Here is a 15,898-nt window from a genome sequence, read left to right as displayed (position 1 = left end):
TGGTCTGTGTAACCCGTGTTAGTATGGGGAGCGGATTTTACACCATATTCCAGGTACAATCTCAACAAATCCCAAATAATTGTCACTTTGCCCGGACCAATGGCCCCGCTTGCAGGGCAACAGTCTGCCGGTGTTTGCCCCCCAATGTGGTGAATCCCTCTGCTCGCCACCACCGTGGGCTCAGACATTTCCACAGATGAGCCCCTCCTGTCCCCACCGGGACAAACATCCTGTCCGCCTCCTCTCACACCATCTTCATCCTTTCAATAAAATCCCCCTCTCCCTCCCTCATCCCCGGGAACCGGCATCAAACCGACGGGCCGAGCGGTCTCCTCCTACCTCTCAGCGATACATCAGACTCGGGCTGCAGGAGACGCTTCACAAACGCCCCAACTTCCCTCGGAGGGAAATGGAAATAAATCAGAAAGCGGACATTTACTTTGGGATTTGTTCCGCCCTGACGGGAGATGGACACTTGAGCGGGAAACGGTTTCAGCGGAGTAACGCCCACTCCCCTTTTCCACCTCCGTTACTGGTTGTGACCAGTGATTGACATCGCTTCGCACCAATGGGAGTAGCGCAGGTCCTGAAGCTTTGGTTTTCAGCGGTGGGGGAGGGGCGGTCACGCGATCGGTAGCTCAGCCGTTGAACCGATGAAGCTCGAGCTCGCCAGCGCGTGGGTGACGTAAGACACCGCGTCTAGAGGACAGATCCCGGTGTGGGGAGCCCATGTGTGACGTCCGGCTCGTGGGTGCGCCTATGTGACGTCACCTCTGGGCGAGCGGTTGTATTTAAAAAAAAACATCTGAATGGACGTTTCTGATGATCCCAGTGGGACAACAACATTAATCACGGGTTTCATCACTGAATCCAGTGTTGTGAAATGTAAAGTCCCCTGTTATGTGTCCGGCTGTGCCGTGTTGTTGGTGGAGTGGGCAGCGTGGTGTTTGTCTCGATTCGGGTCACAACACCAGAATTGCCAGCGGGGTCCACACACAGTGTATTAGTCAACAGAAAACCTCTCGTCCCTGCAGTCTTTGTCTCATGGTAAACTCAACACCCTGACAATGTAGACCATAGACACCCCTTCCTCTTTAAAGTCAGTAATTCAATCAGACAGCTGATCGCTGAGAGGAATGATATTTATTGGTAATTAAAGTTCGCCCAGATTCGTTTGGACGGATTTGATGTTCGGGGTGTCACAGTGAAAGGGCCGGACGGCCGAACTCTCTCCGTTCTCCAAACATCCTTCCAGGTGAGGCGACACTTCATCTGTGAATCTTCCGGGGTCGCCTATTGTGTCCGCTGCTCCCGATGCGGCCGCCTCTACACTGGGTACACCAGCTCCTCCGCAGTTGTGCGGTGTAGGGTTGTATTTTAGGGGGTCGGATCGATGTTATTGTTCCTTTTTGTGCGGGAGGGGTGGGTTTTGAGGGTTGATGATCGGGATGCCATTCTTTTTGATGCGGGGGGTGGGGTGGAGTTTGATTTTTCTCTCTGAATGACTTTCAAGCTCTTTCTTTGTTTTGTGGTCGTCTGGTGAAGAAAATAAACCGCAAGAGTTGTTTATGGATACCTGCTTTAATAACAAACTGACCTTTGAACTGTCCGCTCCCAGCAGGACTTCCCGGTGTCCAAACATTTTCATTCTCATTCCCATTCCAATTCCGACGTGTCAACCCATCTCTTCTGCCAAGTTAAGGCCACCCTCAGCGTCCAGGATTTGCACCTTATATTCGGGCTGGGTAGCCCTCCCCCCAACCTGATGGCACGAATATCGATTTCTCCTTCTGGTGAACAGATCTCCCTCCCTCCACTCCCTCTCTTCCTCTCTGACTTTTCACGTTTCTCTGGGTCCACTGCTCCGATTCTCCACTCTCTTCTCCTATTAGATTCTATTTTCTTTTGTTCTTGAGCTTTCCCATCTGCTGCGCTTCAACCTATCACCTTCCAGTCAGTCATTTTCTCGCCCGCCCCGATTTTATTCAGATATTTCGCCTATTCCATCTCAATCTTGAACGAGGGTTCAGCTGGATACGTCGACCGTCGACTCTTTTCGATAGATGAGTTCCGCCAGCATTTTGTTTGCGTTGAGCTGGATCTCCTGCATCTGCAGACTTTGTCGCGTTTGTGATTTTCCTCCCTGTTGTCCCGCCCGCCTCCGGGCACTGGGGGCGCTGTACGGACCTCCGGCCACTGGTGGCGATGTGTACCTCCGACCGCTAGTGGTGCTGTGGAGAAGATCCTGATAAACGCATGCGCACTGCCGAATGCAGCTGTCGTTGGCGGTTCACCGATTCGAGCGGGGGTGAGTGGGGTTTGATCCCGGCGGGTTTGTGTAAATCTGGGCCGGTTGCATTGGGAAAGGGCCGGGCCCGAGCTCTGTGGGACGGCTGGAGCAGCGGTGCAGTGCCAATCTTTTAGCTGCCGGAGCTGTACGAGGGGTGATTGATAAGTTCGCGGCCTAATGTTATACGGCTCTCGGTACCTGCACGTGCTGTTCAACTCTTTGAGTGATTATGCAGAAAGTTAATCAGTTTTGTGCTGTTTCTGTTACAGATAATTGAAAATTGCTAGGTTTTGTAAAATTGACTCCTTTCACCTTAGGCCACGAACTTATCAATCACCCCTAGTATGTCACACCCAATTTGTGTATTTGTGTACCTGCTCTTTCATGTACCGGGCAGCTTTCTTGTCCCATTGATGTCATGAGCAGGTACACAAATTGGGGGGGGGGGGAGGGGGCGGGTGTGTGTGTGTGTGTATATATACATATATATGAATAGAGCTTTTTATAATGTCAAGCACTAAACTAAGAAGAAAGAAATATATATGATTTCCAGAGCTCCACAGAAATACAGTGATAAATAATACTTTAACAAGATTATAGCCAATCACTGCATTTCAGTATATAACTGGTACAAAAAAACATATAATAACTTAATAATAAGGCAAAGGTTGCATTCACTAATTATTATCAAATCTAATTATCAAGCAAGTGAAATAACTTTGCTTAGAAGCCATAAGGTTGTTAGATAGAAAAATTTACTTTTGTATTAGCGAGTAATCCACAGACCACCACAGTCACAGCTCCAGGATTTCACCAAAAACTATCGAATACTCTATCCTAATGTTATTAGTAGTATTTTCCTCACCAGCCACCAACCTCTCTCCCTGACCCCCCCCTTTCCTTAAAATTCCCTCTATTTAATATGCGTCCGCTGTTAAATTCCCCGTTTGTTTATTTTGACTTCTTTTCTAACAGAAGTGCTGGAGTGGTGCTCCGGTGAGCTCCGGCAGCACTGCACCCCTGTTTAGATCCAAGTAACATGGACCCGGGGATCAAGCTGCCCGGGTTTATGAGGTGTTGAGCGAGTATTTCTGGTCTGGGATCAAATGTTTGTTTCTGGAGTTCCTTTAGAAGCAATGACTGCTAATCTGAGGAGAGAATGAGTTTGTATTCCATCCCTCACAAGGAGAGGCTGTGAGTAACTGGGCTGTTCTGTGTTTGAACCAGTAGAAGTAGACCTGGGGGGTTCAGTTTTCGAACTGTGTTTGGAAATTCCTCCTCACTGTCACCTGTCTGTCAGACAGTGGAAATCAAACAGAATCTCAAGTTGCTGGAAATCTGCACTAAAAATGAAAAATTCTGAATCCATTCTGACAAAAGATTGTGAACCTGAATCATTAAATTTGTTTCTCTCCCCACAGCAGTTCCTTACTTGTTGAGCGATTCTGGTGATTCCAGTTTCTTTTTATTGCATTCACTCTGGAATGGTTTAAATTTCCTGATTGTCTGTTATACTTGGGAATGTGTTCTGTGCAGTTGTTACTAACAAGTTTCACCTGAATAATCTCAGGGATGATGGGCTTTATGTATGAGGAGCATTTGATGGTTCAGGAACTGCTCTCAATGGAGTTCAGAGGGACGGTGGGGGTGGTGGAGGGATGTATGGTTAAGTAAACCTACCGAATGCTGAAAAGCCTGGATACAGTGGACATAGAGCGGATGTTTCCATTAGACCGAGAGTCTCAGAATAAAGAGGCTTACCATTAAAATTGAGTTGACAAAAATTTCTTCAACCAAAAGATGTCTGATCTGTGGAATTTGTTGCCACAGAGGTTGGTTGAGGCTGCCGTTTGTGTATATTTATGGCAGAGATTAATATACTCATGATTGCTAAGTAGCTTCAGGGTTACAAGAGGAAGGCAGGAATATGATGTTGGAATAAATCTCAGCCATGGTTGAGTGGTGGAGCAGACTCGATAGATCGAGTCACCTAATTCTATCCCTACATCTTATATCTTACCATGACAGAATGATGACTCCTTCCTATCCCATATCAGGTTTTGTGACGTGTCGGACAATTACAGATTTGTTCACTGAGATCATTATATTTGTCATCAATATTCAGATTTCAGTGAGCAGAAATATTTTGTTCTCCTTTGTATTGTTAACGTGCTTCATTATCATTTACGTTAAAGTTAGACCTGCGGTGAGAGATTTATTGGAAGAAAAGCCCACAGCTGGAAGTAAACCACGACTAAAGATGAGGGAAAATCAGCAAGTGAACCAGCCTGGGGATTGAGAGCATCAACTGGAGAGAACCCATCTGACTCGGAGTTTCCATTGATTCAGTCAGGAGAAAGTTAGGTGAGTCTCATTTACTCAAACACTGGTCCTTTAGACATTACATACCTGTAAAAGGAAGGTAGGGAATAGTTACAGTGAGCTGAATGTGACCAGAAATACCAGTTATGCCTCTATCAGACTCATTTGCAATCACTCCAGGTCTGGTAATGTGCTGTCAGTATCCCAGCTCTTTAAAGTCTCTCACATTCCCTCAGTGTTTGCTCATTTGAAGAACTTGTATCTTCTGAAGTAGCTTTTGGTCGGTTCTGAGTGTGGAGAGGGAAAGAGGGGTGTTTATATTTACTATCTTGCAAAAGAAGTAATTGTTTACAATTATTTGCTGCAGACTCACTACCCATGTCCTGTACATTCTCAACCAGATTATTGACATCGATGACAAGTATCAATGGGTGTTACCCTGGGGAGCTCCAGGAGACATGGGCCTTGACTCCAATAAACAGCCTCCGATCATCACCATCTGCTTCCTGCCATTGAGCTGTTCCCAGACTCTGGGCTCTGTGACAAACACAATGTTAGCAGTAAGATTAGACTGATTAATATAAAGAGAGACTTGTTGATTCCTGAAAGCTGTCTTATGCAATGGACCTGATCCTCCCTTGCTCACAACGTGAGCTGCCCTAGGACTCATCCTTCCGGGTCACACTGTGTCCGATAACCCACATCCCCAACCTCCCTCCACCCCACCAGTAATCCCACAACTTCCCCACCATTTACCCCACACCGATACATGTAGACAGATCCTAATTACCGACATCCACTCTCACAGCTTGGGGAACCAGAACTAACTGATCCTACATTACCGGCACAGACTGTCCAGCCGTCTGGCTCGGTCCCGACCCTTTCCCACTGCAACCGACCTTCGATTTACACAAACTCGAGGCCAGCCATTCCTCATCGCTGCCCAACCAGGCTCAGAGCTCATTAAGGAGACTCCTATGTGGCACCTTGTCAATGGACTGAAAATCCAAGTACACAATATCAACCAATTCTCCTTTGTCTACCCTGCTTATTATTTCTCAAAGCATTCCAACAAATTAATCAGGCAAGATTTTCCCTTGCATAAACAATGCTGAGTCCAGCCTGTTTTATCTTGTGCCTCCAAGTAGCCCGAACTCACATCCTTAACAATCGACTCCAACATCTTTCAAACCACTGTCAGACTAAGTGGCCTATAGTTTCCTTTCTTCTGCCTCTCTCCCTTCTTGAAGAGTGGAGTGACATTTCTGAAATCTTTATGGGTTGAGCTAAGAAATCGCAGGGGTAAAAGGACCCTGACGGCAGTTACCTACAGGCTTCTAAACAGCTGCAGTGATGTGGACTACAAATTACAACAGGAAATAGAAAAGGCTTGCCAGAAGGGCAGTGTTATGATAATTGTGGGGGATTTTAACATGCGAGTGGATTGGGAAGTTCAGTTCAGCACTGGATCTCAAGAGAGAGTATTTGCAGAGTGTCTACGAGATGGCGTTTTAGAACAGCATGTTGTTGAGCCTACTGGGGGATCGGCTGTACTGGATTGGGTATTGTGTAATGAACCAGAGGTGATTCGAGAGATGGAAGTGAAGGAAGCCTTAAGAGGCAGTGATCACAACATGATTGAGTTCACTGTGAAATTTGAGAAAGAGAAGCGGAAATCCGATGTGTCAGTATTTCAGTGGAGTAAAGGAAATTACAGTGGCATGAGAGAGGAACTGGCCAAGGTTGACTGGAAAGGGACACGAGCGGGAAGGACGGCAGAGCAGCAGTGGCTGGAGTATATGCGACAAGTGAGGAAGGTGCAAGACAGATATATTCCAAAGAAGAATAAATTTTTGAATGGAAACAGGATGTGGCTGTGGCTGACAAGAGAAGTCAAAGCCAAAGTAAAAGCAAAGCAGAGGGCATATGGTTATGGGGTTCTGCTTCTACAACATGATATAAAACGTGGCCAAACGCACCGTAGGGTGCAGACAGTAATCAAAATTAATACAATCAGACTTCCAAAATGCTAAAATAACCCCCAGAAGTCCCCGAATATATTGAAAGGCCAGGGCCACCCCCCCTGCCTTACTGGTCCCAAAATTGTGCAGCTTACTGCCAACATCTTGAATTTTCAGAATCTCTTGGGTTCTGTGTTTAGACAAGTCAGTAATATTGGAAGATTCGTCAGGGATATGAGTACAGCATTCCTTACCTATGATAGCACAGGTCCCTCCTTTTTCTGCTAATATAAAGACTTGGGCCATCTGATTCTATCGCACTGTTTGGCGAATTGCAATCATCTCAGTTACCTGTGCTTGAGTGTCAGTCAGTGCTCCGGCTGTATTATTGGCCAATTCTTCGAGAGCAGCTGTTAAATTAATTATTTCCCTGGAATTTCTGGCTACCCCATAGGAGGGAGAGGCAATCATCCGAAATCTCTCCGATTCTGTTATACCCCTTCATTGCCTATTCCATTGGGGTGATCCTGAGGCTGAGCCAGGATCCTCAAGTGTGGCACAAGGTCAGCCAAGTAGCAACAACCACTCCGACCCTCGTCCCCCCTCGGGAACCCGAGGGTGAGGTTCCATGTCGCTGCCCTGTTCTTTCTCCTGGCAGCCAGGGATCGGCCCTATTTCCACAAACCCAATGAGTTCCATTTAGTGGTTCAGGGGTATCATAAGTTTGACTCTTGGTACAGTTACTACTTCCCGCTTGATAGGGTGCACTCTCGTTCTGGTTCCACCAACAAGTAGTACCAGCCACTGCTGGAGATGTAACTCTTATCCCGGACATAGCTTGGAGGGGTCTTGTGGAGGAGATCTACGACTCCAACCCTCAAAGCAACACCATCCCCAGTCTGGCCTTCCAGACCTGGATATGGTGCAATTGACAATGCTACCATTACGGCTATCAGAGAACACCATCACTGAATGGACTCCGCTAGTATTCAGAGGCACAACTGACATAGTCTTACCCTGTTGGAGAATCCGGGCACATACCCAATGTGCTCCCCGCTCAACTTGCTTAGCATAGGTGTGGCAGAGGGACAGGAAAGTGTTAAACTGGGGGCCTCCCGAGACAGGGGCAGGTTCCCTAAGGGCCATTAAAATCAGCATTAACCAGTACATTTTCCAGTCCTTATCAGTTCTGCCAGTAACGTGTTTACAGTCCGTTCGATGTATCCGCCGGAGCTGCCCTTCCACCTTCGCTACAGGAGGTGTTGTCAGTAGCACTTGGTTCAGTCCTCTCCACCTCGGTCCCAACTTCTTACTATTACGAACCCCGTAACTGAGTCACTTACCAGCAAAAATGGAGACGTCCGTTGAAGTCTGATGATACTATTTTTAACAGTATTTATTAGTAAAAATACACAGAAAAAAATCAATGCAAATGTACAAGTAATATACGTCATCAATATTAAATCTAAAAGTGCGGGTATAATAATAATAAGAAATAGCTCTATCGTTGTCTAGGGGATAATGTATTTTACGATGGAAATGTAAAGTTCACTCAGTTCATGCAGGCTGCAGCCTTTGGGGACCACTGGGTTGCTATGGTTGGAGAGAGTGAGAGATTTGGAGAAAAACTTGCCGGTTTTTCTTCTATGATTTCCATCCGTCAGTGTCTCGTTGGTGTGGCCGTTCACTTGTGGCCTCTCCTTTAGCTAAACTGTTCTTCCGTGATGAGCCCGCCCCGCCCACCTGGCAAGGGAGGAAGCACACGAGCCCTCACCGGCTGTCACTATTAAAAGCTATCACGGGATCTCTAGTGTTTCTCCTGGTGCGTCTAAAGGGGTTTTTTCCCAGACCCTCTTTTATCCTTACTCACGGGGTCTCAGTTGTCATTCAGGTTGGGCTGATGCAATCCCTCAACCAGACCACTCTGGTTGTCCCCTGAGGGATTTCAATGAATAGTACAGTACTCAATACACAATTCCGTCTCGAAGAGACAATAGCTGTTATCAGTGGTTCCGTTTCACTGAGGGCAGGACACATTCCAAACCCTGTGTATTCTGGACATCTCTCTCTCATTTCCTGGGTCTCAGACCCGAATCAAAAGTGATCTTGCAATTCTCAAAAAGCAGGGGGCGACTTTGTACCCTTCGGCCCCTCAGAGTTGCATCACATTCGTAACATTACCATCCCAGTTCTTGAGCAGGACAATTCTCTAGGCTGGATGGTGGAGCAGTCACCTTTATTTTGGGGTTCGTCCTCTCGATAAGCCTGTCGTACCTGTGAATGCAAGCTTTGGAGAGTGTTAGTTAATTTGCATAAGTATTTTCCCATCTCCTCCCCCAAGGTATGCATATCCAATGTTGCAGGTAAGCTCTCAGGAGGAGGGCAGACGAGGTCGGGGTCCCCATGGGCTTCCCGTAGATAATTTCTGCAGGTGACAGCCCCGTCTTACTTGATGGCGTGATTCTCATCTGGAATAGGACTAAGGGTGAAACCTTCAATCAGGTCAATCCAGTTTCTTGTGTGAGTTTTGCCAACTTATCTTTCAACGTACCATTGGCTCGTTCCACTATGTCGCTGCGTTCAGATGATGGGTGCAGTGGAACTGCTGTTTTATAGCAAGTTCTTTACAGATTTCCTCATTTATTTTGGCCCATTGTCCTAGCTTATCATTCCTGGAAGTCCATAGTGAGGAGTTATTTCTTTTAGCAATATGTTCACAACAGTCGTAGTGGTATCATTAGATGTAGGAACAGCTTCAATCCATCTGCTAAATCCATCTACTATCACTGAGCAATACCTGTAACAATGTACTCTGGGTAATTCTATAAACTCAAGTTGCAAACAAGAGAAAGGTCCACCAGGCAAGGGGGTAGTTCCGGAACCACAAGGCATCTCCTTTCCAGCATTTGTTTGTTTTACACAAATTAAGCATGCTTTGGCTCGTTTTTCAGCTGCTTTCTGGAAGTCAAGATTGTAATAATGTATTAACCATTCCCTCCTTGCGCAAGCGTGTACAATTATGTACATGTTCTATCAAAATAGGTAAGAACACAGACGGAACACAGAGCTGTCCTGCAGGGGTCACCCATAAATTGGTCTGAGGTTCAAGGTGGGAACCCATTTGGGACCATAGTTTGCGCTCTTCTTCAGGGGCGACCCCCTGTTAGTTACGTATTTCACCCATGTCCGGCATACCCGTCCTTAGATTTTGTCCAATAGGAGCTTGCTGGGTTCCCCGTGGGACTAAAAGTGTGAGACTCAAGGCTGTCTGTTTGGCAGCTGCATCAGCCCTGACATTACCCTGGAACATCTCATCACACTCCCCAGTATGGGCTGCACATTTAATAATAGTCAAAACTCGACGTAGCTGTAGAGCGGTGAGTCAGTTGTCTACAAAGGTAGCATTACTAATGGGGTGGCCAGAGGAAGTCAGGAATCCCCAAAGCCCCGTAGTCAGTTCATAACCGGAGTCCTTGTAAAAGTTTGCACTTTAGTAGCTTGTGCTAGGCTAAAGGCAGGAGTCAGAGCAAACAGCTCAGACTTCTGGGCAGAGACAGCTGATTCAAAAGAGTCCTGCTCAATTACAATGGCATGCAAAAGCTTGGGTACCCCTGGTCACAATTTCTGTTACTGTTAAATGAGTAAAAGTTGAACTGATTTCCAAAAGACTGAAGTTAAAGATGACACATTTCTTTAATATTTTAAACAAGGAAACATTTTTTTTTTTAAATTTTCATCTTTTATAGTTCCAAAATAACAAAAAAGGCAAAGGGCCTGAAGCAAAAGTTTGTGAATCCTGCATGGTCAACACCTAGTAATACCCCCTTTGACAAGTATCACAGCTTGTAAACGCTTTCTGCAGCCAGCTAAGAGTCTTTCAATTCTTGTTTGTGGGATTTTTGCCCACTCTTCCTTGCAAAAGGCTTCCAGTTCTGTGAGATTCTTGAGCCGTCTTGCATGCACTGCTCTTTTGAGGTCTATCCGCAGATTCTCGATGATGTTTTGATCGGGCGACTGTGAGGGCCATGGCAAAACCTTCAGCTTGTGCTTCTTGAGGTAGTCCATTGTGGATTTTGAGTTGTGTTTAGGATAATTATCTTGTTGCAGAAGCCATCCTCTTTTCATCTTTGGCTTTTTTACAGTTTGATGTTTACATCCAGAATTTGCTGGTATTTAATTGAATTTAATTGAATTAATTCTTCCCTCTACTAGCCAGTGGCTGCAACACAAGTCAAAAGCATGATCGATCCATCCCCGTGCATAACAGATGGAGAGGGGTTCTTCTCATGAAATTCTGCACCCTTTTTTCTCCAAACATACCTTTTCTCATTGCCGTCAAAGAGTTCTATTTTAACTTCATCAGTCCACAGGACTTGTTTCCAAAATGCATCAGGCTTGTTTAGATGTTCCTTTGAACCTTCTGAATTGAACTCTGGGCTCTTTGGCTTTAACCCAGGGCAAACCCAGAGAGCGATATAGGGAAGCACCAGTCCTGTCTATCGTCAAAGGAATTCTGGAACTTCAGCCAGTAATGCGCTGACCTCTTTTCCTTTAACCTCTCCAATCACCGTGACTGGGAACTTCTGTCCCTCGAGGGGTGCATAATACTGGCTTTCCTCAGTTGATCACCCCGGAGGGTCGTAGCACAGAGTCACATGAGGGTCGGCCGCTGGCAGAAGGGGTTCAAACACAGTGGAGTCCAGATTAAGTGCCCACCACTGGGGGTGTCAGTAACTGGGGAAGCTGTCGGTTGTTAACTAGTCCCAGGGTGATACCCTTGTCCATGCAGAGAATCTCGACTTCGAACAGACAGAGCAAGTCTCTCTCTGCTAGATTACACCCCGACTGGTGGTGACTGTAAATGGAACTTCACACTGGGTCCCCTGGAATTCCACCTGCAGTGGCTGGGTACGTGAATACGTACGTGCCCTGCCTTTGAACCCAGACAGACCGTTTGTCTGATAGCTTGTTTTCCATTTTCTGATACCATTTCCTGATCGAGAGTGGATGTGGTTGCCCCCGCATCAATAATAAACGGAATTCCAGCAACTTGCAATATTACATTGGGCTCTTCCTGAGGGGTGAGGGGTGAGGGGTTGGAAGCATCCTTGTTTGTCAATTTCTAAACGAGCTGTTGTCCCCACCTGTCCCTTGGTAGGTTTCTGTTCCTATTTCTGATCCCCAGATATAGCCCTCGCGTGTCCTTCTTCCTGCTGAGCATATTAACTTTTAATATTAGTTCCTCTCAGGGTCGATCGGGATTTGAAAGTCGGGTCAAAGCTCGTCACATTCCATTTCGGTCTTTGTCAGGCCAATCCATATTATTTATTTTAATCATGTTGGCTAACTTAGTTGGTAAGCATTGGACCAATTAGGCACTGAACTGGGGGGACAGATTCCCATCATTAAAGACTCGGTCTCCTGTGAAAGTGTTCTAGCAGGACATTAAATTGCCCCCAATAGACTGGTCCTGATTCTCCAGGCTTAGGTTTGCTTTGACGTACTTTAGTGATGTTTGCAGGTTGCTGGAGAGCCCTTTCCAAGGCTTGAATGATCCGGTCTGTCTGTTCATTCTGATTATGGATTCCCACCTGTTAGGTTTGGTATCTCAGTTCTGCCTTCCGTTTCCACCCCTCATCAGCTGAGAGAATCATGCAGCAGAGCGAATAGATCTTGCGGAGTCGCATTATGCACTCAGCATCACAGTCACTGTCCTCAAACAGGGGCGGTATGCCAGACATGTGTTCGGGATCCCTTGTTTCACTTATCAGTTAGAACTTCAGACTGATGTTCCTGCCCTGCTCTCCTATCTAGGGCAGCCTTGATTTGCTTACGTTGTTTTCCCTGCTCTCGTTTTCAGCGCCCATCCACCCATTCATGCTCCGCTTTCAGCCTCTCCCAATCTTTGGCATTCCTTCTGCAGTGCATACCTCTATCCCTTTGTCAGATGCATTATTCCTCCAACTTGCTAATACTGTACTGTTCCACTTTGCATCTGCCTCTTCCTTTCATTCCCTTTTCAGTAATTTCCACTTCTTTCACAGTTCTTTTTCCATATCAAATTTACTGCTTGTTCTCATGAGGTAATATCCCAGGCTCCCCCCAGTGGCCAGATTTAGTTCCCCAATTTCTTATTCAGTGCTGCACTCAACATTCGCAAATCTTTTCCCTTGTCTGGAAAACTCTCACACATACTGTGTTGGGCTGCTGTTGTCCCACTCATATCACTTGACTGCAATTGACCTCTGTTCTTTACCCGGCACAAAGCCTTCTGCTCAATTAACAATCAGATAAATTTACACAGCTGGCACCTCCTGTTAAATTGATAAATTTACCTGGGACCACCTCCTGCCCACTTACTAAAATTTACCCGGCCCATTTGCCACCTCAGTAAAATTTTGCCCACATTATACGAGTCTCCCAACAGATTCTTTCCCGATCCCGTCAAGGTATACAATCAGCTTGGGCGAGGGACCATACCTCGAAAGGAACTAACGGAGAATGCCAAAATACCTATTGGGTGCCCGGTCAGTCTCCGCAGTCCCCAGAGTGGTCCAGCTGCTTACTCAGCCCATCTGCTTGGCACTCCCGATATTGGGATCCTGTTTGTGATGCCAAATGTTAAAGTTGAATCTGAATAAAACACGAGAGACTAGCTATCGTCACCACAGTTTATTGCACATTCTCCTGTAGGAGTTTGAGACCCAGTTGTCAAAGGGAAGGCACGTAAGCAGTCAGGTTACAGTCGTGTATTTATACATAGTAATCCCCATACATTATTATTTGCAAGATGTTATTTGAACTGCAATGCTCACCAAGTCTGTTGATGCAAAACTTAATTACTTAGATAAGAGAGTTCACTAAATGGTTTTAATTGCAGATGCACGTACTGTTCTGTCCTTATCAGTCATTCCCTTTGCAAGGCCCTGACTTAATTACAGACAGATGTTCATTCCTGTCCTTTTCAGCAAGTCCTCCTACCTTTATTCAAATAAGGGTACAATGTATAATGTTATCAACTAATAAGGGTACAATGTACAATGTTATCAGCTCTCAGTGTGTCGCTCTGCAAGCCACAGAGAACTGGGAATGAACCTGTCTTAGTTAACCTCCGAAGACAGAGTTTACTTAAGTTCAAAAATTCCTATTCACTCTCAGTTATTCTTTTAGCCAGAGGTTACAGAGGTTCAAAATGATTTTGTTATATATCCTCAATTCCTCAGGAGTGCTCAGGGGATATACTCATGTTACCTGTGTGTATTGTGGCGATGCAGAAGTTGCTGGAGAATTTACAAGTGTGAAGGAGTGGAGTGATATTTGGAAATCTGACATCTTAAAGTGTAATTTAGCAAGCAAACCGCATATGGACAAAGTGCAAAAGCTCTGGTGAGAAAAGTTTTCATTACCCGTTACAAGCCTGCAACATAGGTTGTCTGAGAGTGCAGATGAACTTGATCTAACTCAGAGATCAAAGTTCTTATGGACAATGCTTTGCTAGCTGTTAAAATGAATACCTCTGTATATAAAATACACTGTGCACATGTTGTCACTGGGTAAAAAATCACATTACGAGATTTATGTGCCCACTGACCATTACAAGTTAGAGGGGACATTGGTGGGAAGGTGGGGAGACCTCCAGCGTCCTTGATGCCCTCACCGACAAGATGTGCATCCAGCTGTAGCTTGTAACCCTGCACCTGAAGGAGTTGAAACTTGAAATGGATGAATTCTGGATCATTCAGGAGTTGGAGGGCGTGATAGATATGACATGAAGAGAGAGGTGAGTTACACAAAAGGTGCAGGACACAGGAAATTGGGTGAGAGTCCGGAAGGGGATGACGTTAAACATCCCTCACAAAATACTCTTGTGACCATCCCACACAGCAACAGGTGGACCACTTTAGAAACTGTTGGGGGGGATTATTAGCAGAGGAAAGTCAAAGGGGTGATAGGGGATTCGTTAGTTAGGGGAACAGAACAAGAGGGGACGAATATCCTCATGGTAAGGCTTTCTAATGCTAGTTTGTGGGGAGGGGTGATGTGATTAAAGTAAGTTGTAGGGGGAACGGGAGCCAGAATGACAGAACAGATAGTGGAGAGGGTGAATTGTATTGAATTTTTTATACATTCTGCATCTACATGAGTAACAGAAATCTTCACGTTACGTCTCTGTCCAAATGTGTAATTTATAGTAATTTATAACAAATAGTATGTAGATAGGGTAGTCAATATGACATAGAAATCAATTAATCAGTCTGATGGCCTGGTGGAAGATGTTCTCCCGGAGCCCGTTGGTCCTTTTGCTGTGGTACCGTTTCCTGGATGGGAGCAGCAGGATCAGTTTGTGGTTGTGGTGAATTGGGTCCTCAATATCCTTTGGGCCCTTTTATCACACCTGCCTCTGCAAATGTCCTGAATAGTGGGAAGTTCACATCTAGAGATGTGCTGGGCTGTGCGCACCCCTCTCTGTAGGCTCTTGCAATTAAGGAAAGTGCGGTTTACCAGGCAGTGATTCAGCCAGTCAGGATGCTCTCATTTGTGTCCCTGTAGAAAGTCCTTAGGATTTAGGTTCCCATCCCAACTTCAACCGTCTGAGGTGAAAGAGGTGCTGTTGTGTTTTTATCACAACACAGCTAGTATATAAAGACCATGTCAGATCCTCGGTGACCCTCTCAACCCCAGATCCATTGATGCCAATAGGGGTTAGCCTGTCTCCATTCCTTTTGTCATCCCCAATTAGCTCCTTTGGTTTTGTGACAATGATTGAGAGGTTGCTTTCTTGACACCAGTCAGATGTTGTTCAGACCTCAGATAGAGTCAGCAATCAAATGGATGAGCATGGTGTGATGAATGTGTAGAGCTGTGTATATCACAATGCAAGAAGCATCGTAGGAAAGCCAGATGAGCTGAGGACAGGGCATTATGATATTGTAGCCATTACTGAGACTTGGTTACACCCAACAGTCTGAGAGATTTAGAAGAACAAATTTGTAGAGAGATCACAGACCATGCCAAGAAACAAAGGTTGATTCAGTTGGTGATTTTAACTTCCCAGATATTGACTGGGATTCCCGAACTGTGAAAGGACTAGATGGGGTAGAGTTTGTCAAATGTGCCCTTAATCAGGACGTAGAATTCCAGACGTAAAGTGTGCAATAAGCTGTTTGGAAATGATCCAGGGCTGTTGCCAGAAATTAGTGATCATAATGCCATGAAATTGAAAGTAAGTATGGAAAAAGAGGTCTGGACCACAGGTTGAGATTCTAAACTGGGGAAAGGTCAATTTTGATGGTATCAGAAAGGATCTGACAAGTGTGGTTTGGGA

The 15,898-nt window shown here is 45.7% G+C and overlaps 1 protein-coding gene across 4 annotated transcripts in view; it reads left to right on the top strand.

Annotated features, from left to right (window-relative positions):
- LOC132407302 (zinc finger protein 239-like) overlaps positions 1–15,898 on the top strand; it is a 29,454-nt gene that overhangs the window by 6,949 nt on the left and 6,607 nt on the right. For 2 of the 4 annotated variants that reach the window (XR_009516441.1, XM_059993613.1), the window contains 2 exons: positions 4,486–4,654; positions 13,797–13,959. The gene's annotated coding sequence lies outside the window, so the exon portion shown is untranslated. Of the gene's footprint in view, positions 1–1,961; positions 2,309–4,485; positions 4,655–13,796; positions 13,960–15,898 lie in introns of those variants that run through there. The other 2 variants (XM_059993612.1, XM_059993611.1) reach the window with 2 other exon arrangements.

The sequence above is a fragment of the Hypanus sabinus genome, chromosome 18, assembly GCF_030144855.1.
Source record: "Hypanus sabinus isolate sHypSab1 chromosome 18, sHypSab1.hap1, whole genome shotgun sequence".
Classification (NCBI taxonomy): domain Eukaryota; kingdom Metazoa; phylum Chordata; class Chondrichthyes; order Myliobatiformes; family Dasyatidae; genus Hypanus; species Hypanus sabinus.
This window is presented reverse-complemented; position numbering and strand designations above follow the sequence as displayed.